Source organism: Amblyomma americanum, chromosome 7 (assembly GCF_052857255.1).
Source record: "Amblyomma americanum isolate KBUSLIRL-KWMA chromosome 7, ASM5285725v1, whole genome shotgun sequence".
Classification (NCBI taxonomy): domain Eukaryota; kingdom Metazoa; phylum Arthropoda; class Arachnida; order Ixodida; family Ixodidae; genus Amblyomma; species Amblyomma americanum.
The window spans coordinates 43,562,508-43,585,414 of record NC_135503.1 but is presented as its reverse complement, the minus strand read 5'-3'; the positions used below and the strand labels follow the sequence as shown (position 1 = coordinate 43,585,414).

The following is a 22,907-nucleotide window of genomic DNA, read 5'->3' as shown; positions in this document are numbered from 1 at the left end:
AAAATTAAGTGGTTAGCTTGCACAATCGGCAGCAAAAGTTGACTGGAAGTGTATGCTCGGGAACAACTTTATTCTGTAGTAAGATACGACTTTAGAAAGCAGCAGTTGGTAACACTGGCCACGGTCTGAGGCGTCCTGTATTACTCCGCTGACCGATTGCCGACCAAGAGCCGAAAAAAGTGCTCTTCTAACTCAACAAGCTTTTTAAAAAATGTGTAAATTTTATGATTTTTGGAGGTTAACGTCCCAAAGCGACTCGGGCTATGAGGGACGCCGTAGTGAAGGGCTCCGGAAATTACGACCACGTGTGGTTCTTTAACGTCCACTGTGCGATGTCAGTGCTCGTTAAAGAACCCCAGGTGGTTGAAATTTCCGGAGCCCTTCACTACTACGTAAAACATCCTTTATATTCGCAGTGCGACTGTGCTGTTAGAAAACAACGCTGTGTCTGAGCAACAACGCGTTGGGCCTCGAATCCAAGGTTTCCTCCGAGGCTCAAGAAATCAAATCGCTTCGACGCGGAGGAGCGCATCAGCTGACTCGCAGGGCGAGAACCGGCAGAAGTGCAGGTATAGGGAAACGTCGTGACTGGCGCGGAACGCGGCCGTTTCGTCAAACGAGCATCGTTGCGTAACCCGATATCCTATTGGCGGCTCCATTAACGACGGTGGCCGTTTCGCAACGACGTCTTTCGCGAAGAAGCAATTGCCGCGGGCGATCGCTTTTCGAGACAGCGCGGTGATGTATGGCGCTGCCGTCGCGTGGTGCAATCTTCTTCCGCGCCTCGCAGCTATGGCTATGGGCTTGAGGAAGCTTATTCGCCGTGAGCTCCCTGATTGACCTATACGGGTCGGTTCGCGAGATCCCCCCGGCCTAGCCCACGTAGTCGGAGACGCGGAGGATTGCGCCAGCTCGTTTCGCGTGTGATTCTCAAAGAACCCACGCTATTCTCCGCGAAACCACGGTTTGCATTCTCGGAATATATGCGGGGTTGTCGGACATGCATTCTCCTCTTGCTGTACAGTTCTTTAGTGCGTAAGCATGGTATGGCTGTGTTTGCGGTTTCGTGTCATCACGAGCTTCTCATCACGATAAAGTTCGAACTAATCGGGTTAGAAGAAAAACAATGGTTGCACTGGATAGAGCATCAAAAAATCTCGCTGGGGAAATCATGAGGTGCATGTGGGGTAATTAGTTAAATAATTAGAGACAATTAAGTGCTACAAATGCGACAAAATGGCGTCCGGGGTCACGTGTCACGGTGGACGTGTCAAAAGCGTAGGTGGGTTACATCGGCGTCCAGAAAGAAAAAAAAAATGTGGTGTGGCGTCATAGGTGTGACGTCATATGGTGCGACAGTTAATTAACTAGAGCCAATTAAGTGGGGGAAAAGCGACAAATTGCGTCCGGTGTCACGTGTCACAGTGGACACGTCATGAGTGTGCGTGGGTTACATCGACGTCTGGAGAAAAAGTGATGTGACGTCATATGATGTGACAATTAATTAGAGCTAATTAAGTGGAAAAGAAGCAAACGAAAGGAGTTTCAGAAAATGCTTACGCATTCCTCCAATGCGGGTGCCACAGTGATCTCATAATTTTTTTATAATTGTTTTACATATTTAGTTGTTTTTTTTATGTAGGTGCGATGTGAAGAGATGTCACCTATTTGCGGCGCCGGATATTCGTTTGCTCCTATTATGATGAGTGAGTAGTGAAAAATGATTATAGATAAAAGGAGACATGACAACAACCCTGAAGGACTGAAATCGGGCTTTGATCAGTTGCATTTCAGAACGCAGAAAAATCAGACCGCATGCTTACCGGGTGTTTCAGCGAGCATTTTCAAAATTTTCAAAAATAGGCCTTGGGGCTAAAAATATGCATTTTGCGGCATAGTAATACCAGTATTGGCGGACACCAGAAAACCAGTGAATCGTCTTAAATAGTAAGCTGGTTAACTAATTCTTAATAATAAACTTTCTGACTAGTAAAGTTAGGCGCCTAGTTGCAATTAGAGATTTGTAGCCGGTCGTCAATAATAGCCATATCAGTTTTTAGAATTCCGAAAACGCGATTACCCTTGGCGCTCTGGCGCGACAAAATTTGGCTTTTTCGACCAGTTACTTGCACTGGACGGGTTGCTTTGCCTGCATGCTTTCGAAAGCGCATGTATTTTCGCACGATGCAGCCAAATTTTTTCGAGCCACAGCGGCGAGGGTAATCGCGTTTTCGAAATGCTAAAAACTGATATGGCTATTGCTAACGACCGGCTACAAATATCTAATTGCAACTGGACTCCTAACTTTACTAGTTAAACAGTTATAATTATTAAGAATCAATCAGCGAGCTTACTACTTAAGATGATTCACCGGTTTTCTGATGTCCGCCAATACTGTTAATACTATGCCACAAAAGCCATATTTTTACCCCAAAAAGCCTATTTGAAAATTTTTTAAACTGTTCGCTGAAACACCCGGTATACAATCTGCGAATGCAAATGAGACACTCTTCCAAATATGTATGCCTTTATATAAGATGCCTTATTATAAAGCCTGTATTGCGTGACCCTGTCGTGTCCGAGGTCAAAATAAGGCGTAGATGACGGTCGAGGTCAAAATCCTTTTGTCAGGCACAGTGGGCATCCGTCTAACGGGTTCATAGCACGGCTGAGGATTTCCTCACGTGCTGCATACTTGTGGCTATACGATGGCAAGGGCTCAAATTTTCCTTCAGATTCTCTGATGCAAAACTTCGCACTGTTAGCTCGGCCTGTTCCTCACGTAAAGCTGCGATTGTGTGCGGGGCCCAGGCGTACTCTATGTATTGTTTTTGCAGAGCGGATGACATTGGCAGGGAATCTAAAGGGAATATTTGGGTTGGGTCGATGTTAAATAATGCAGAGTTCTAGATGTACCAACGTTCAGAAAAGTAACAGTGCTACATTTTCAGCTTCCCACCAGTTGACAGGAACGCTTACAGCTTTACTAAAGATCAAAAGGCCTTCAAAGGTAAATACAAGAGTTCTACTTGCCTTACGGAAAGTTAGAGAGCTTGAGGGATGTCTTAAGTGTTCCACTATACGACTGAGAATGTAGCCATGCAGTCAGGTTACTTTTGACAAAGACGGCACATATGCTATAGGATCCAGTGGACAACAACGTCAGGAAATGTTTCGAAACATACACTCCGTCCCGGTAGACAACAATGTCCGGAAATGTTTCACCCACACGAGCTTCGACCATGTGGCCGATAACGTCCTCGCTTTTTTTAAATAATAATAATTGGTTATTTGGGAAAGGAAATAGCGCAGTTTCTGTCTTAGATATCGTTGGACACCTGAACCGCGCCGTAAGGAAAGGGATAAAGGAGGGAGTGATAGAAGAAAGGAAGAAAGAGGTGTCGTAGTGGAGGGCTCCGGAATAATTTCGACTACGTAGGGATCTTTAACGTGCACTGACATCGCACAGCACACGGGCGCCTTAGCGTTTTGCCTTCATAAAAACGCAGCCGCCGCGGTCGGGTTCGAGCCCGGGAACTCGGGATCAATAGCCGACCACCCTAACCACTGAGCCACCGCGGCGGGTGCTTTTTTTTTTTCGTGAGTCTATTTCTGATATATCTACCCGAACGAAGGAAAAAGTGGGCAGGAGTCACCTAGCAAGTGAAGGTAAGCAAAGCCATGTGACTTCCGCGTTGCGATGAAAGACCTAGTGCTGTTGACTGACTACTAGGTAGTCAGTGAACAAGCTGCTTCACCTGTCAGAAGAACACCGAACTACATATTGAACAAGCTTCCACTATTCCTCCAAGTACATTTGTTGACTACGTTCATACTATGACAGCACTTATAAATAGAGTTTTCAAATAATTTGGGAGCTCAGAGGTGCAAGCTTATGGAAAATGTTGTTTGCATTCCAAAACATCATGGCTTCGTTATTAACTCGCTGCCTGCAGGCGTTCTATATTCTGCTGAACGAGTTTTCTTGCATAGTAGCTCAGCGGATGTGGAACGTGTGCTTGCTGTCAGACATGATAGCTGTCAGTGGTTACGTTTTCCTCTCGTTTAATCCACCATATGCAGTGAACTCTTTTCTTTGCAGCACTGGTGAAATAACTAGATCGGAGAGTTGTACTTTGATAACTAGATCGGAAAGTTGTACTTTGGAAACAAAGTATGGCGCGTGACCGCTGCCCACATGACCGCTTTCTACCTACACACGGAACTTCTATCGTCTGCATGAGGTGAAGTTAGGGCTTTTTACCAGTTCGGGCATCTAGGCAGTATTGAAGCTACCTTACACTCCAACACTGAATAGTCCCGCCTAGTTTCAACTGCCAGGCAAAGCTACAACAATCAGTCCAATGTCTCTACCCCGTCGGAGCCTGAATAAGACCGACGCTGCAAGGCAGTTTTTAATCGGCACCAGGGACGTAGCCAGAAAGGGTTGAGGTCGATTTCGGGGAGGGAGAGGGGGCAGGCCCCCTCCTTGGATCCGTGCCTGATCGGCATCAATACATGACTGACAGCATGAGTCGCACTAGTCATTATAGTTTAACGCACTTCTTTCTAGAAATAATATATGTAAACAAAAATGCGTACGTCGGAAGAGTTCTTTTAAGTAGCAGTAGCAGTTTGCATCTGTGGTATTCGTTTTGGGTGGAATACCTTTCACGTATCAACTGCCCACATTTCGAACGCCTCCCTGCTTGTACCACCATGCATTGAAGTTTGACTTTTCAAATCATAGCGCCACGCATTGCAAGCCCGGCTGGATATACGCACGCTACCAATGCTTAACACTTCGTGTAGTTTGCGTTCGCTCCCCAAGTGCTCTAACAGGAAAAATCACGAATTTCGCGCAGAAAAAGTAGCTGCTCGCACGCGCATGCGCGTTACAGGTTCCTCCAATGGGCGCCCAGCTTCCGCGCAGTGCTTGTTTTTCCAGCGTGCGCTGCCTTCGTTTGTAAGCCTGCAACCGCCACCGCGTAAACTATACACAGCAAGCAGCCAAGCAAGTGTGCGACGGGCCCTCGGATCCTCTCGGATATCCTCATCGGTCTTGCCGAGCGGCTCGGCTGACCGGCAGTCGGCCATAATCGGCGACCGTCATCTCCGCGGCCTGGCGATGGTGGTAGCGCGTGTATATATAGAGGAGCCTGAAGAACGCTCCCCGAAGAAAAGGACCCCCCTTGGAAAAGCAAAGAAATGCTCGCGGCCCGCGCCAAAGTGATAAATGTCCGGCCCAACCCACTTCTTCAATCATACTTTTCTAACCCTCCTCCACCACCTCTTCCTTCCCGTGAGGTGGAGGAGAAGGGTGACCCATCGTCTCGAGCGGGCGCGACGTATAATCATAAACCGCCTGATCTCAAGAAGTGGGAGTTAAAAAGGAGAAAGTTCACCCCCCCCCCCCCCCCTCCATTTCTTCGCTGTCTTAAAGAAAGGATCTTTTTCGAGAGCCCGCGCAGACTTGGCGCGCTGCAGTGAGGTGGTGCTGCAACTTGAGTCCATACAGAAGAGCTCGCCGTGGCGGCGTCGAATATACCTGCCACCGCCGGGGCAACGGGACACTCAATATTGAGCAACTTTCCATAATTCATCATCGCGACAGACGCTTACTTTCGGCCGGCGGGAGCTATATGGCGGGAGGGTTATAACGACTTTGTGAAGGAGGACGCCAAGAGCTCGGCTGACGCGAGAGCGGTAATCACCGCTGTGCCCGCCCCACGGGGTTCTGGTTCTCCTTTTCCATACCTCTCAAACAACCATAACGTCTACACACTATACCCTCGCACAGCCCAGAAGCGGCAGGCGCTGTTATACGTTCTATACTAAATTGCACCCGAAGTCACCCGAGCTGATTTAGAATTGAAAGCGCGCCAGCGGTGGGGGCTCAAAAGTTCGCTTCATCTCTCTTCATAAACGACGACGTCCGAGCGAGGCCGGTCGTTGCCAAGATTGATCAACTTTTTAGCGGAAACTGTAACCCTATATATACGTATACCGAATCGTCTAGTTAGGCCCACGGCGGTCGTCGAGCTAGGTGGACCTACCCCGAAGACGGAAGGGGTTTCGAGTGTATGCGGTATGGCGCAGGTGAGTCGGTGCGGCTAATGCATCTACAGCGCGTGGGCATCTGGTAATGAGGATTCTTAGCAGCTGACAAAAGGACAACTAAATGGTTACGGAAGTAAGCGCGCTAAAATAAAGATTGAAATCATTCTAATAGTCTCGCTGGAACTTGCAGACGGGAAACACTTTACCGAAGCAGAAGTTTTTGTAGGAAACTTGGAAGATCGAACACAGGGACGTAACAAGGATAATAAAGAAAAAAAGTGGCGATGAGAAAAGAGAGGCTCATAAATTACACTCCAACCTTCTGGTTAAACGACTGTAATGGTTATTTTGTTCCTTCTACAGGGACAGTTATGCACGACCACATAGGACCCATCCTCGAGATCGAGTCCTTCTAGGCCCTTATGGATAACGTCCTCTTTGGTTATGATTGTTATTATCATGATAACTATACCATGTGCTGTTGATAGCGAGATTGATAAAGAGGAACAGGGAAGGCAGGGATCTTAACTGGAAGGATGCTGTTGATTACTAACGAGGAAACAACTCGACTCAGCAAACCTATATGAAATGACAGTCTTATAACAGTTATGTGGGGGTCACACGGTGTAACGGTTTATGGTATATGGGGGATTTAACGTCCCAAAGCGACTCAGGCTATGAGGGACGCCGTAGTGAAGGGCTCCGAAAATTTTGAACACCTGGGGTTCTTTAATGTGCACTGACATCGCACAGCACACGAGCCTCTAGAATTTCGCCTCCATCGAAATTCGACCGCCGCGGCCGGGATCGAACCCTCGTCTTTCGGGCCAGCAGCCGAGCGCCATAACCACTCAGCCACCGCGGCGGCTACACGGTGTAACATTTCAGCAAGTTATTGATTGTTATAAAACACTAGCTAAAACCTGACGCGAGAAAGCGACGACCATACAATAATCTAGCAGCGCAAGTACTTCATGTAGCTCAAGCAGCGGAATGAGCTTAGAGCATTAATGAAATCATAAAATTATGGAATAAGCTCCTTGTCCTGAACATTTCTGTCACACGTAGTTTTGCATAACACGCGGATAAGATGTCGCTGAACACTTTATTTTATTGTTCAGCTGCTGAACGAGTTGTTGAATCTATTTAGCTGCTGTAAAAGGAGATTTCAGTTTTCTTCTTTCCACTCCTAGAAAAACGTGCCTCATTTCGAATGACTTAATTCATTGAAGGAAATGAACTAAAATAAAGGCGGGGAAAAACAAACAGTGGTACCAAGAAAAACTACTAAAAATGCTTATGTCTCAAGTTCCAATAGCACAGCCAGCTTGAAATGCGGACTGGGCGCCGGCGAATAGCAGCCTACTTGAAAATCGCTTGGAACAATATGACTCCGTCGGGTCTCGCTATACGGGGCTCAACATTTGCAGCGCTGCTTATCAAAACTAAGTCACGAAGGTGAAAAAAGAATAAACACAAAAGCTACGCAGAGGGAGGGAACGGAGCACGTCGAGAAGTTGGCAATGTCTTCGATCATCTGGTTGTTTCACGGATTGCGGATAACAGCCGTGAAAAATCGTACAAAACAAAGAAACATCTGGTTCGGCAATACGTACGCGCTTGGGGAGGGGGGTTCGCAAAACGTAGACCAAGGACTCCCGGAACCGCACGGATTCAATCAGCGCACGGACAGGGCCGTCATCTGTCTTATTTCTCCTCGGCTAGAGCAAAAAAAAAAAAAAAGATCAGGGCATAGAAAAAAAAAGAAACAGTCTTTTTCCAGTTTCGATCAGCTCGAGACAAAAACCGTGGGAGGGAAGAATAATGGAGTGAAGGAAACAAAATGTCAGAGTGGTTCGTAGAGTGGTTCGTCACAACCAATGCCGCTGCAGGAATGCTTGTGGTGTTGTTGCTCAGAAAGAACCCCCCAACGCCACCTTGGCGAGTGTCGGTGTCGTCTGCTACGCCCTGCAGAAATGGCGGCCATGATGTCCTGCCTGCGCCATCGTCTGCAAGCGGTGGGCTTCGTCGTGTTGTGGCCGTCTGCTTTCCAGCCGCGCGGCTCGCTAGTGTAGCCGTACAAGAAGACGAAGCCGTAGCCATAACCGCAGCTCGCTCACACCGAGCACCCACACGCACGCGCGACAGAAACGGCTGCCGTATAGCATAGCGTCGGCAGCAGCGGCTCAGCGGCATGCCATGCAGAGCGCGTAACACGGCGAGGTTTGTTTTGCGTCTCGCCCTGACAAACGACTCCCAGCTCCTTCCTGACGTTTTTACCCCGCGGGGAGGGCAGCTGCTTCTGTTGGCCTTGCCGACGTCGCTCGAGCGACGGGTCATGAGACGCTGACAAAACACGAACTGCGGGAGACGCAAAGGACGTCTCTGCCGACCCTTGGGACGTCGTGAAAAAAAAAAAAAAAGGAAAACGTCCCGGAAAGAAGAGGAAACACACGGAGCGCGGGACACGGGAACGAAGAGGGCGAAACTAAAACGATGACGACGACGGGGGCGAACCTGCCATCTTCTGCTTTGTTTACCTGGATTCGGGAGAGAAAGAGAAGAAAATAACAGGCGTAACCGACTCTCCGGGAGCGCGGCAGCGGGAAGAGAGATTGCCTGCGTGTACGAATCCGCCTGTCATGTCCACGAGCTGAGCTATGCTTCGCAGTCACGGTCCGTGCTTCCGGGCACCGGCGGACTGTTTGTTTCCTGCTCGCGGAAGCCGCTTTGACAAAATGCCCGTGTCCGACAAAAAACGCGAGGTAAAGGAAAGAAAAGCGCGTGCTTCGAGACAGTTCAAGCTTTCTTGCGGCCGCTATCATTCCCTGCATATATGCGACGGCCCTGAGTACTCGGATCTGACTCATCCGCCGTCGAGCGACGCAATTGCGGTATGAGATGTAAATCGGTACCGCAGCCTGTACACCCGCCGCGGTGGCTCAGTGGTTAGCGCGCTCGACTACTGATCCGGAGTTCCCGGGTTCGAACCCGACCGCGGCGGCTGCGTTTTTATGGAGGAAAAACGCTAAGGCGCCCGTGTGCTGTGCGATGTCAGTGCACGTTAAAGATCCCCAGGTGGTCGAAATTATTCCGGAGCCCTTCACTATGGCGCCTCTTCTTCCTTTCTTCTTTCACTCCCTCCCTTATTCCTTCCCTTACGGCGCGGTTCAGGTGTCCAACGATATATGAGACAGATACTGCGCCATTTACTTTCCCCCCAAAACCAATTATTATTAATTATTACCGCAGCCTGTACATCAAGGTATTCGCGGATGAACGAACATTTTCAATACTACGAAGACTGTCCCGATTAAGCTAGATGCAGATCACGGATATAACGAATATAGCCGAGGGGAGATAGGGACGCGTTCTCAAAGCTTAGTGGACTACACTGCTGTCATTCCGGTCTCTAGCTTTACTGCAAGCGTTAGGTCACCCGGAGCATAAGGAGCAAGAACTCCCAGACTTCACTACTTGCACCCGGGGAGACCAAGTAAGTTGCGTGACAGTTAACCTCGACATCACCCGGGGAGACCAAGTAAGTTGCGTGACAGTTAACCTCGACATCATACTTCCGACTGCCCTTCCCTGTTCATACGCATCTTGTGACACAGGTCCACTGGCAAAGCATGGTGCGCCACGTGCTTCCAATTCTGTACACGTGGTCACACGTGGCCAGACTTGGTTGGCCACGTGCATGAATGACTGTGGGCAGCAGGCGTATGTGCGAGGGTTTGCAGCTGCGACGTGCAAAGGTGGCGACGCCATTTAAGAGGAACAAAGTTCCTTACAAAGGTACCCCGATATTAAGGAAAACATTCGAAGATATTGAGGTAATGCAAAGTTCTCATATACTCTGCGTGCAATGAATGCAGTGTATGTTGCACAAGCGGCGCAACATGTAGTTGCGCCGCCGTTATCTTGCATCATGCACCAACTTGCCTAAATATATGTTATTTCGAATACAAATTATTTTACTTCCATGGTTTGAGATACTCGTTCCGGAGCATTATTACGCAGAAGAAACACAGAATAAACAGATCAATCAAATATTTACTAAACATGCATGAATATAAAAAGTTCTTAGGACCATGATTTTTTTTTTCGTTGACGTAGACTCTGCTGCGAACCTCACTAACTATCGGGATAATTACCTTGACCACAACGCCTCAGTTGCATGAAGAACACTTTTCGAGATGCTTCCCTTGTATCGATGGTGCATAGCTGAGGCAAGATGTCCATTACTCTATAATGCTCAGCTTGGAAGCTGCCCCAATCTCTGCTCACTTTCCAGTCTGTTGGGCTACTTAATTAGCCTCGGTTTCTCGAACACAAGGCTTGCACGATCTCTTTCTCACCCAGGCATCCAAGAACAGAATGTGGCAACCGTAAATCCTCTTGAGGTTTTAAACATTACCGCGTGGCTATTGTTAAAAGACTAAAACACCAAACACAAAGTGCATGAGCCCCGAATCATGTTACTAATTCTGCTCATTCGACATTTGGACCAGATATGCATAATTACGAACGCCCATGCCGTTGGGAGGCGCTGGCAACGGTACCGGTTTTCGCAAGGCACAGCTAACACCATTTCGTCACGAACGTCAGGGCTTAGTTTTCCAAAATTCAACTTCTCTCTGTCTGAACCAATGATCTTGATTTGGATCGCAAAATACAGTTTTCTCTCTCTTTCTCAAGACCCGGACTATGCTTATCCCGCAAGCAGAGTAGTATAATAAACTGCACATCTCCAACCAACCAGCGTGACTAACAGCCTAACCCCCCCTCCCACTCCATCGCGCCTTTCGCGTCACAGCTGTCGTTCCTTTGACCCCCCCCCCCCCCCCCCTCCATACTTAAAAGACGCCAGCTACTGCCCTCAGTCACCCTTGATGAAGGAGCCGAGTTGGCTTCGAAACGTTGGGTTAAAGTTAAATTTTTGGTTGGAGATGTACAGTATTTTATAAGTCTTCAAACCCAACCAGACAGGCAAATCTGTCAAAACGGAAAACAGCGCGTTGGCTCAGCGCCTTGTCTTGTGGTGTGCGACTGTACTCAATGAGAGATGATGATTATGGATTTTTATGGCGCAAGGGCAGCTATGGCCAAAGAGCGCCATGTCACAAGGTATTTTTTCTTTTTCTCAAGGTGGGGTCAGAGACCCATTTCCCAAGCATTTCACCCTAAATAAGCCGAGCACCAGACCAGGGGAAAGCTTGTACCCATTGTATCACCGGTGGGTACCCGGCGGCACTGGGGATCGAACCCCGCACCTCCCGCATACGAGGCGGATGCTCAACCACTTGGCCACCGCTGCAGTATACTCAATGAGAGAAGGAAAGGAAATAATGTGTGCACTCTTTGTGAGAATTTAAGTTTTTCATGCATGGGCCTGTGATTCTTGATTCCGTCACTGAGGTAGATTTCTGTCATCTACTGCCCGCCAGAGTGCTAAGCACTGAGCTGTCACCCGAAATTCTCTGCCGCGACGCCGTAGCAAGATAACGCTGAAAACGGAAATAATTACGCAAAACATTTACTAGAAAGCAAGAAAACATGGTTGCAGAGTAAAGCGGTAATCGATGCTCAAAGTATAGCCTAAAGCATATTTCTCTCAGGCTTCAGAACTGATCCAGCTAAGGTCATTTACTTGGAGTCACTCGATAAACACTTGCGCCACATTGCTCGCACAAGTGTCGGCCTCATTGGCCAGGAAGACCTTGCTTTCGCAGATTAGAAAAAAAAAGAAAAATAATGTGATGTCTGTATAATGTGATACTTGTTTCAGCGTTAGCTTTAAGGTATTCATGGCCATGTGTAAGGAGTTTAACTGAATGGGTCACATGATGACTACTCACCTATTGGTCACGTAAACGACGACAGCGGGTCATGAATATTTATATGCAGTGACGTCATTTCATGCAGATATGACGACTTCAAGGGAGGGCTTCTGGCTTTAGCCGCCGACGCTGTAAAAAAAAGCATTTGTAGTCATTAATTCCCCGTTGCACCTTGAATTCCTTCCGCGTCATTTTGCGGTGAGGCAAACCCAGCAGGCCAAGAAAGAGTGATTTCCTAATCTCTCCTTATTCAAATCTGGAAACCCACTTTGGCTCCCTCCAGCTTCTACGACGGGGCTCAGCGCGGCGAGCTCTACCGCAGCCGTGGAATGAGCTAGGGCCACGTGTGCCGTCGGGACGGGGGTGACAGGAAGGGCATGGGAGGTCTCTGCAGGCCTAGCGTATACAAAGCAATAAACACCCGAAGCAGGAGCGGGTCAGCCCGCACTGGTGGGGCACACGCGAACCAAGGAGCGGTCTCGTAGCTGGCAAGGCGCTCGCGGTCTGAATGCGCGATAGAGCGCGGCTGTGTATGTGCGTCTGTGTGTGCGTGACACCTGGCGGGGAAGACCGTTGTATGTAGTCGAGGAGCTGGAAGCTGCTGGGTTGAGGCGGTCTAGGTGAGAAAGGAGCAGGAGGGTTAGGATGGGGGAAGCTTCTCCGCCTCTCACAGTCGGTGACAACAACGCGGTCTCCTGTCCTTACCGCCGTCACCGACCGAGCGGAGGCACGACTTGCTTCGGAGGGCTGCCTTCCGCCGTTCCGTGTGGGCTCTCCCTTGCTTGCCCGCCTGTCTCTCTCGGCTGTCAGGAGAGATGTGCAGTCTTCTTCTGACCGGCTGCTTGCGGCCCCCTCCATACACACCGCGGGTCTCCGAAGCAACGCTCGTAGGCAGCTGTGGCAAGACCTTTCTTTTACAGCGCGCAGACTGGAACCGCTCTTTCAGACCTCGCGGGAGATGTGGTGCCCGGAGAAAGATAAGCCTGCACCAAACACTCAATCTGCGGTTTGGTATGTCACTCCCAGCGACGTTATCTCACCGCCGAGAGGAGCGCTTAGAACAAGGACATCCTGTGTCTGTTGTGTGTTGTATGCCGTTGTCGTGTGGTGCGGCCGGTGCGAAGAATTGCGTTGAGAGGAGCAGGTGACGTAGCTGGCATTAGGGAGGACGCGCGCTGCCGGGTGACAGAGCGCTTTGGAGTGTTGATATCTCGACTCGACTGCAAGGAAAGAATGTGATTGGGTTCTCTGTCTTAAAAGAGAGAGAGAGAGAGAGAGAGAGAGAGAGAGAGAGAGAGAGAGAGAGAGAGAGAGAGAGAGAGAGAGATGTGCGAACATGGCAAAACGAAAAGACACGGTACATAGTTTCCCCGCCGTAAGCTGATATTTGTGGTCCTTCAACACTCGCTCCTGTGACAAAACATGTACATTTGTTTTCACCACTGTTAGCCATACAGGCAAGTGATACATATGGTGAAGTTTGGTGGCAATTATGAAGACCATAATGGTACAAGGAGCGCTGCGGTGGTACAAAATGCCAGCTTGGCCGCCTGCGCTCTAGCTGTTGACATGTAAGCTATTCAGTCCTGCGTTACGTAATAAAAGCTGAATAAATGTGCGAAAGCTTTGTTTGGCTCCAAAGCCACGATCTCTCCCACAACGACGGTCTTTGAGTTGATACCTACCTGGACAGCGAATGAAGCAGGTACGCTTTTTATTTTTTATTTCAAACGTTTTCACGCACAAATTGGTCTTGGATAACCGGGAAAGAGCAGATGCTCTCTCTGACGAGGGTCACGTCGAGCAAGTAGCTTCGCGCACTGCACGTGCTCGACAGATCAAGCAGGATCCTTCTATAGTTTATGGTTTGGTTTATGGGGGTTTTACGTCCCAAAGCGACTCAGGCTATGAGGTACGCCGTAGTGAAGGGCTTCGGAAATTTCGACCACCTGGGGTTCTTTAACGTGCAGTGACATCGCACAGTACACGGGCCTCTAGAATTTCGCCTCCACCGAAATTCGACCACCGCGGCCGGTATCGAACCCGCATCTTTCGGGTCAGCAGCCGAGCGCCGTAACCACTGAGTCACCGCGGCGGGCCCTTCTATAGCTATCGAAGGACTCTGGCTCAAGCTTGCCTGATGAGGTTTGTGACTGTTTTTAAGTTCATGTTTCCCCTCCCTGTATCTAGAACTAAAGCTCAGTCTTCCGACGTGCCTACCGCGGTAAGAAACAGCATTGTTTCTGCAAGTCATCTGACTCCAAATCCGAGCCATTCGACGTCGCCTTCTCAAGCTGCTACTCAAAATTCCTGATTAGAGTATGACCTGACCGACCGGCGCACGTGCGACTGCAATGAGACAGTATAGCATGTACTATCGCGCTCAATATCAGTTGCAACGCGTCGTCATCGACCGGAGCTGGCTCCCTCGTCTACATCCTCCAACAATCGCTCGGAATTCTGGGAAGAACTGCCATTCCAGGAAACGACCACACTCCCTCTCAGGAAACAGCTTGGTATAACTGAAATGCATTCTATTTGACTGTGGTATTCTACTTCATCCCAACTATCATTGATAAGTTCGTTATATATTTCCTGTTATTGGCCCAATTAAGAATTCAAGACGAAATATTTGAAACTGAATTCAATTTCATGCAAGCGAATTCCGTGAACAGTCGTTTCTTTATGAAGCGAAGTTTCTTAATGAGGACAAGAGATCGCTTAAATAAGCAAGTTTACGATATAGTGCACCTGCGCGTCTGCTTATCTGAGTTCCGCCACTGCTACGTCGTAAAATTTCATTAAGTACAACGCTTTGTGTACCGACAATAATGACTACACCAAAAAGCCCAGCCTGGACAGAACTTTAAGCAGTACTGATCTACGAACAAAGCTTCTTCGCGGCTGTGTTATAAGCCTAATTCTCTATATATCAGACCGAAACGTTAGAAAAAAACAGCAATGACGTATTCCGTAAGCAAATAGTGCGCAGCGCAACGCATGCAGCTCCGTGATAGCACGTGCACGCTTATTCACACGAATCAGATTCCTTCCCCAAGCTCGTCGCCACAATGCCTGCCAATCAAACTCCAAGCGTCGCCCTCACGTAGGCGGGACGCGGGTTCCCCGCTGAACACCGGGGCTGCCGAGAAAGATGACATGGCCAGATAGGGCTCGTTATGCTAGCGTCCGCCCCTTTTCATTTTTGACGCTTCTCTGTGTGCTGACGCCTCCGTTGATACCAGTCTCCTTTGTGCATGTGTGAGCGTGCGTGTATTTAAAATGTCTCCCATTTATTTATTTACTTTTTCCGCCTCCAGCATTCCTCACCTTCTCACTGAATAGGCTTTCGAGCGAAACACGTGTACGACATCACACGATGAAGCACATCAAAGGAAGGACAGGTTTCAAGAGCCTTTCGTTCCTTTTTTTTTTCTTTTTCTCTTCCACCAGTGTGGCGCTCGTATTTACGTGTCCTGAAAAGGACGGCACCCAATACACGCTTGAGACGGTGGCTCCAGACACTAGGTGGGAAACTCCCCAGCGGCCGCTTTGACCGACGCTTACAGAACAGCGACTGTGCAGCACGCCGTTGTCAACCAGCCGCCTCTATGCGTGCACGTGGAAGGGTCCGCTGTCAAGGACCGTCTCATTCAAGCGACACCCGTACTTTGCGCAACGTATTCGCTTCCCGCACGGCATCCCTCCTCCTTTCTGTTTACCTCCTTCTCCCCTCTCCTTCGCCTTCTTTCCTAGTTTCGTTCTAAATAAGTGAAAACGAAAAACAAGAACATGAAGTTGGTGTGAAAACAGGTGGGGAGAAACCACGCCTTCGGAATCTTTGCTTGTCTTGAAGGCTTCGGCCGACCATTGCTGTCCACCTACGAAACTTGTAAGACGTTGTACAGAGAATGAAGCACGGTGGCCTCGTTCTCAGAACTGACGGAAAAATGTTCCCGAACAACAGCTTTATCCTCAGTGTGATGCGTGCCGGATCCTTATGCCTTGATTCGCATGCATGGCGACGATGGCAAAGGTGAGGTCGACTTGTGAATACGAGCGCGCCTGGCTGTGGGCGGCTGATCGCTGAGCAAAATCAGCCCTCAATGTTGCATCGTTCCTATAAAACCTTACACCGTTTACAGCGGCTCGCTTCGAATGTTACCAACCTCCTCACTGTCTCAGCCATGAGCCTTTCCATTCTACTGCGGAGTAACAGCGTTTAATATTCGCATAAACTATTCGTTATTGCAGCACTCACGGCAGCGTGAGGTATTCATGACGTCCTTGCGCTGCAGTGTCTTACGTCTAAATCTTTGTTTATGAACTTCAGGTTTAACAACGCCAAACCAATACGACTCATGCGGTGAAGTTGAATCCCTAGATCACTAGATCATTACATGCGGGCAGGTTTCCTCCTCCTCTGAGAACGTATTTGGAGGTACCCCTCGCTTGATTAGGGCTAACGCTTTCTATTCAATTTGTCTTTTTTTTTTCAGTGCAAACGTCCGCGGGCGTGCCCTGAAACCACTGTGCGAGTTACTCCACAGTTATGTGATTGCAACCAGGACGTTCCGTTGGTAACTGACACAAAAACATATATTTATATATATATTTTCCTCAAATACGCGTGTTATTTTTTTTAATTCTCATGCCTCAGGCATCACAATCTCTTAAAATATTAGTGCACACCTTTCCACGTTTTTCATTAATCTCTCCACTGTCGTTCCAACTGAGCGCGGGTATTCCATCTCTTGTATGGATGTGCGCTAAAGCCTGGCCAATTCCTTTCCGTGAGTAGGTGGGAATAGGCCATTTCAACTGGATAGACGAATCAAGAAGGGCTGACGTCCTACCTACTGGTCAACGATGTTCCTGACGGTAATAAGGTTCACGCCTTCTTTAACTTGATTAGAGCGAGGACCTACGCGTTGCTGAAGTCGCTGACGGCACGAAAATCGCTGGACAGTGGTGCGGCCACGTCTGTTCTCTCATGGCCAGATTTCCTGAAGCTGCAAAACAGTTTTTTGCTGGCACACTGCAACACTCCACTTCACGCCAGCCAACGCATTCGTAGGCAGGCGACTTCGAACGAGGCTCGATGCTGCCAATGCCTTCTGTCGCGGAAAGAGTGTGTGGAGAAGGGTTCGTCCATTGATTAGGAAAAAATTTATTTACATATGTACACATGCTAAAGTTACCCGATACATTGACATTCACAAGTAGACGTGACGCTAAGCATGTAAGGTGAGCCAATTTAAGAGGTACCATAAGTATCTTTGAGCAACTAACAGGAATTGCTTGTGGGCGATTTAAAAGGGGTAGCATACCTAATTACAGAAGAGTGAAACAGCAATACCTATCAGTGAAAATCCCGAGCAAGAAATTGCAACGTGAAGAAGTGGTACTCGCACGAAAACTACCACAGATCTGGGAAGTGAGTTCTATAGGAACAATGATGGAGTGGTCTGGAACATGCAGACGCTGCTCAAAGACCAGTACTGCTGGTTCTTGCCCAACATGGGACACCCTATACCAGCGAAGCCGAAGTTCTGCATGCCGTCAACAGTATACTACTCGAGGCAACAGGTGGCTCCTCAAGTTTCAGCTCTGATAGCCTGTAAGAGGGCATCACCAACCGGACAGATATTGCTCGCTAGTGCCATATGGCTTACCCCACGTCTGCTTAGACTGTTCAGCTAATACGAGAGAGATGTTATGGTTTGGTTTATGGGTGTTTAACGTTCCAAAGCAACTACGGCTATGAGGGACTCCGTAGTGGAGGGCTCCGGAGATTTCGACCACGTGGGGTGATTTAACGCGCACTGACATCGCACAGTACACGGGCCTCTAGAATTTCGCCTCCATCGAAATTCGACCGCCGCGGCCGGGATCGAGACCGCGTCTTTCGGGTCAGCAATCGAGCGCCATAACCACTCAGCCACCGCGACGGCCCAGACAGAAAGATGTTATGCGTGTCGCACAAGCCTGTCCTGATGCTCGTGCATGACCGTGACGACGACGATGACGTCAGCTTGTGAACAGCGCGCCTGGCTGTTCTGAAGGACGTCATTGTTGTGACTACGTTTCTGCCTGGACACCGCAGAAATAAACTCTGAGTACTTCCTGCATCCCGGTCTCATTAGTAGCGGACAGACGCGGCACTCGGAACCACTGTGAAGCTCAGAAACTCCCAAAGGTGTTGATTGAGTGCGGCGAAAAATGCGTAATGTTCCAACTGAATAGCCTCGTTCCAGTCGTTCTGGTCAGAGACAAGTGGATTTCGACAGCCCTGATTTCAAGCGCACTGAATTTTGTCGCCTCTGAGGACAGCCGTTTCTTGTTGTTGCTATTGTTTTCGCTTGTTGGAACTACTACTTCGGAACTTTAGTACTAAAGAGATTCACCGAGTTGCCCCTTCTGTTACCCGCGAAGTTACAAACTCACACGCAAAAACTTTTATCTGGTTTTTCTCTTAAGAAACAGGACGACTCGGTTCGGGCTCGAAATCGGTTTGGGTCTCAGATTACCGCACATTCTGCGAATTTTTGTCAATGCAGGGGCAGATGCTGGGTCCATTTCGCAGAACTGAAATGGAAATAATAATAATAATAATAGTAATAATAATAATAATAATAATAATAATAATAATAATAATAATAATAATAATAATAATTGGTTTTTGAGGGAAAAGAAATGACGCAGTATCTGTCTCATATATCGTTGGACACCTGAACCGCGCCGTAAGGGAAGGGATAAAGGAAGGAGTGAAAGAACAAAGGAAGAATGAGGTCCCGTAGTGGAGGGCTGCGGTATAATTTCGACCACCTGGGGATCTTTAACGTGCACTGACATCGCACAGCACACGGGCGCCTTAGCGTTTTTCCTCCATAAAAACGCAGCCGCCGCGGTCGGGTTCGAACCCGGGAACTCCGGATCAGTAGTCGAGCGCCCTAACCACTGAGCCACCGCGGCGGGGCAAATGGAAACACACTCAATAGAGAAAACAAAACAGTTATACTTGTGTTCTCACTATATGGGTGTGCGCCTTCACCGCGCCAGAGCCCAAAAAATTCTTCAGAGCACCGATCGTTCCAACGGAGAGTTCGTTTTAACTCACGGGCAAAAAAAGGCGAAACCGATCAGCGCGACCGCGTGGCTTGAATTGCTGCCTGCGAATACTCACGGAACGTTAGATATTTAGATTCATCTTCCGACCTTGGTCGCGTTAAAGCTTGACCACAGTTATGACGCACACGATTTCGCCATACCTGCTAAAGCTAAAACACCTGGACTGAAACCGCAATTTTCGTTAAACTGAGTTGAAATGGGCGAGATAACGACCGTTATCGGCTCGCTACGAAGCCTTCCATAACAAGTTTCATGCCAAAGCCGATCATTTGTTTTGATCGCTGACTTGCTATTCTAGTAAAGCAGCTGAATGGGCTAGTTGGTTTTGCATCTTGGTGAAAAATCAGCACTCATGGGTCGCCGTCTACGAGGAAGATATTGTGGTCACAAAAAATCAGCGCTTGTCCCCTTCTTTCTTTCTGTGTCTGCTTGTGCGCTGTTTTTTCACCAAGTTGCTATTCTAGTCAACCACCTAAAAAGCCTCAGAACCAGCGAACTTATGTGTTGAAATGCGCCAGTTAACTCCAACATTGTTACGAACGTGACAAAAACGTATCAACTGGAAAAGCATCGCTTACACATTCTTTCAAACATGGCATGCGACGCATATGTTTTGTTAAGATTAAGTCCACTTAACTTCTTGTGTCCATCAGATTATTTTTTTCTGTTGCAGTTTCTTGCTCTTTTCTTCATTGTTATCAGTGCCACCACTGGCCAATGACTTGCGCATCACCTTTTCTGATAACCCACTTCATTCTATTTACTGCACTAGTAATTGCTGGGAATGTTTGTAAGGAAAATGACAGCCCCGTAGAACCAAACTGTTCTCGTGGACGGGGAGAATCAACACTTTGCTCAGGGTAGTCGTCATCGCATCCATTTTCTTGGTACAAAAATACCGCGTTCAAATACATTTCGCACTTGGCGAATAGTCTACAACAAATATATTTCGTTTATCGCATCTGCAAGTGTGTTCGAGTTCAAAGCCAGCTTGCGATTAACGCCAGTTTGGTTCCCGCAGATTAATTTCATAGTTGTTGGCGGTGACTTGTCTTAACTTGCTTGAAAAATTGACTGCAGTAAGAAAAAAAGGTTTTATAATTATTTCATGGCTATTACAAATCGGACAGAATTGTCTTGCTGCCTGTAGTACGGAATGCAGCGTGTCGAAGGTGCGGCGTGCTCCTACATGCATATATGTAAAAGACCGCACATTGCACGTTGGAAGCCAAAGGAAAATGCCTTAGCCCGGACAGGCAGAAGGGGGCAGGGCTTTGCATTTTATGATGACCAGCGAACCGACTTATGATTACAGTTTTCATTACGTTATGGCTACTGCGAAGTCTTCTTGATATCAAAAGGTAAACGGTGACACAAATTGCAACTAAAAACTAAATAAACACAAAAGGAGAAGGAAAGGGAAGACGAAAGCAGGAAATAAACGCAGCCAACGATGAACTGGTGCAGACAAACAACATCTGCACTGCAATTGCCAGAATTCAGCAATAATACTGAGGTTCTCAGCACAGACCACGCGCTAAGTGGTAGTGGCATCATACAGGTGTGACAGTGAGCCGAGTTTAGGGGTAATGACGGCTTCTGCCGCGCATTTCCCCCGGAACTGTACGAATAAAGCCTCCTCAAGGTGGTGTATTCTGAAATCTGTGCCGGCTGCAGCCGCCCTAACGTTCACGGTACTATTTCGCGTGTTTTCGCAAATGTGCCAGAGACAGTGAGTGAGTGAGTGAGTGAGTGAGTGAGTGAGTGAGTGAGTGAGTGAGTGAAAGCTGTAGCGCAGGGAAGCGTTTATAGTAAGACGTGAATTTGAGAGCATTCATATAAGTGTGAACGCTATTAAGTGCGGGTACAAGTAATCTCCAAATAAGTTTATGGTTAATAGGGGTTTAACGTCCCAAAGCAACTCAGGCTATGAGAGACGCCGTAGTGAAGGGCTCCGGAAATTTCGACCACCTGGGGTTCTTTAACGTGCACTGACATCGCACAGTACACGGGCCTCTAGAATTTCGCCTCCATCGATATTCGACCGCCTGGGCCGGGATCGAACCCGCGTCTTTCGGGCCGGCAGCGGTGCGCCATAACCACTCAGCCACCGTGGCGGCTAATCTCCAGATAACAATGGACGACAAAAGTGCAAGCGAGTGTCCGTGAGCTTGGTGGCGGATGAGTCTAATTGAGCGCACGCACTAAATGACCCGTAAGAAATATAAAAACCCAGGCTGATCTTGCAAAATGCATGGGCTACCTGCTGAGGTATATCATGGGGCGCAATTTAAGATATGACAGAGCGATACAGAGCACACATAACACGACCAAACCTTTAAGTCCATGTTAAATTTTCAGTGCCCTTCTGGTGGCCTCCTAACTTTAATTCCATTTAATTCATTACAAGCTGTGGCTCTTACCAGGTTATGCACTCACTTCAAAGTACACCTCGCATCAGAAGCACGTAAGTTTTTCACTCGTAAAAGCAGTTCCTCCGCGGGAAGGCAAAGCGCTTAATAAATGAGCTCAGTTGATCGCGCGGAGACTAGCATAATCAAGACGAACTGCCTACGTACCGCCCACCTTAATCCGAGGGTTTTCTTTTGGCTTTAAAACCCGACTTACTTCTAATCTCCACGCGAAAAATAAAAGGTTATACGCGGTAACCGAGCATTAGCAGAAGAAGCCCCCCGTTCGTTGACTGAGAGACTTCCTCACGCAGATGAAGGGCAGAGTTTACAGTCGGGGCGTGAAGAGACGAAGGCCGACCGCATCTCGTCAGGGCGTATTTATAGAGCTTGCATACAAAGATAAGCTCTTTTATCACACGGAAGGGCAAAAAAAAAATATTGCGAAAGTAGGACAAGGGCTTTCGCATGGTTCCGCATTAGTGATGTATAAGGGATCTCGTTCCGTAAGAAGCCTTCAGGACTGGAGTTATACGTGCCTCTGAATCCCTAACTATTTTTTGCCTTTTTCTGCCCCAAGTTCCGGCATCGCGGACATCATCACTCCTTGGCGGAGTACGATGCATAGCCTTAACAGCCCACGGGATGAAAGGACGTGTTGGTAGGGGGGGCAGTTTTCCTTATATGGCCTTAATACAGAAAAAAGGCAAAACTTTCGCGCGCGTCGCCGATGATCTGAGCCGCGGCTTCTTGACCCAGAAGGACTTCCCGCACCCCGTGACGGCGCCGGCCGGGGGCTGCCGCGATCTTTCGCCAAAATCCAGCCGGATTTCACGCCGGACTCTTTCCTTCCCCTCGCGCCTCAGGCACTTTATTTCTCCGCTTCCAACCGCTAGCTGGCGCCTCCGTCGTGGAGTGCGTCAGGCGTAAGCTGCTGCGAGATGCTGCCGGCCGAGATTTGGCTGCCGCGGGCGCCGGCGCGAGCTCCGTTTGAGCCCCTTTAACCCTCCCCCCCCCCCCCCCCCCCCTCACTCCCGTTTGGAAATATGACGGCCTAAACAAACGTGACGAATGAGCGAAGAGGAAGTAGGAGCGGCAGAGCGTGGCGAAGCGAGGCTGCGAATTTGACGGGACGCTTATATACGGTATACGATATCCCGTGAGCGCTGGGTGGAATTGCGTGCACTACGTTGCAAGTAGGGCGGTCAAAGGCTTGAGAACGAAGGAAACGGCCTGGAAACTGAGCGTTGGAGGCTCCTATTAGGGAGTTTAGTCCAACAGCTTCCAAGGAGAAGTGGATTTTAATTAAGGGAGTAATTATTCATTGGCATCCACCTGAGCACAGTCATGCGCTTGCAAATAGAGGGTGCGAGATAATAACTTCCTTAATGAGACCGGAGTTTAAATGAACATGTGGAAAGAGCACAATCAAATAGCTACAGGGAGAGGTTGTGCGATAATT

General features: G+C 48.5%; 1 protein-coding gene across 3 annotated transcripts in view; it reads right to left on the bottom strand.

The window, feature by feature from the left end:
- Positions 1-22,907, bottom strand: part of LOC144097076 (neprilysin-1-like) — a 325,749-nt gene that overhangs the window by 191,693 nt on the left and 111,149 nt on the right. For 2 of the 3 annotated variants that reach the window (XM_077629864.1, XM_077629863.1), the window contains one exon: positions 11,922-12,032. The exons of the other annotated variant lie outside the window; for it this stretch is intronic. The gene's annotated coding sequence lies outside the window, so the exon portion shown is untranslated. Of the gene's footprint in view, positions 1-11,921; positions 12,033-22,907 lie in introns of those variants that run through there. 3 annotated transcript variants of the gene reach the window in all.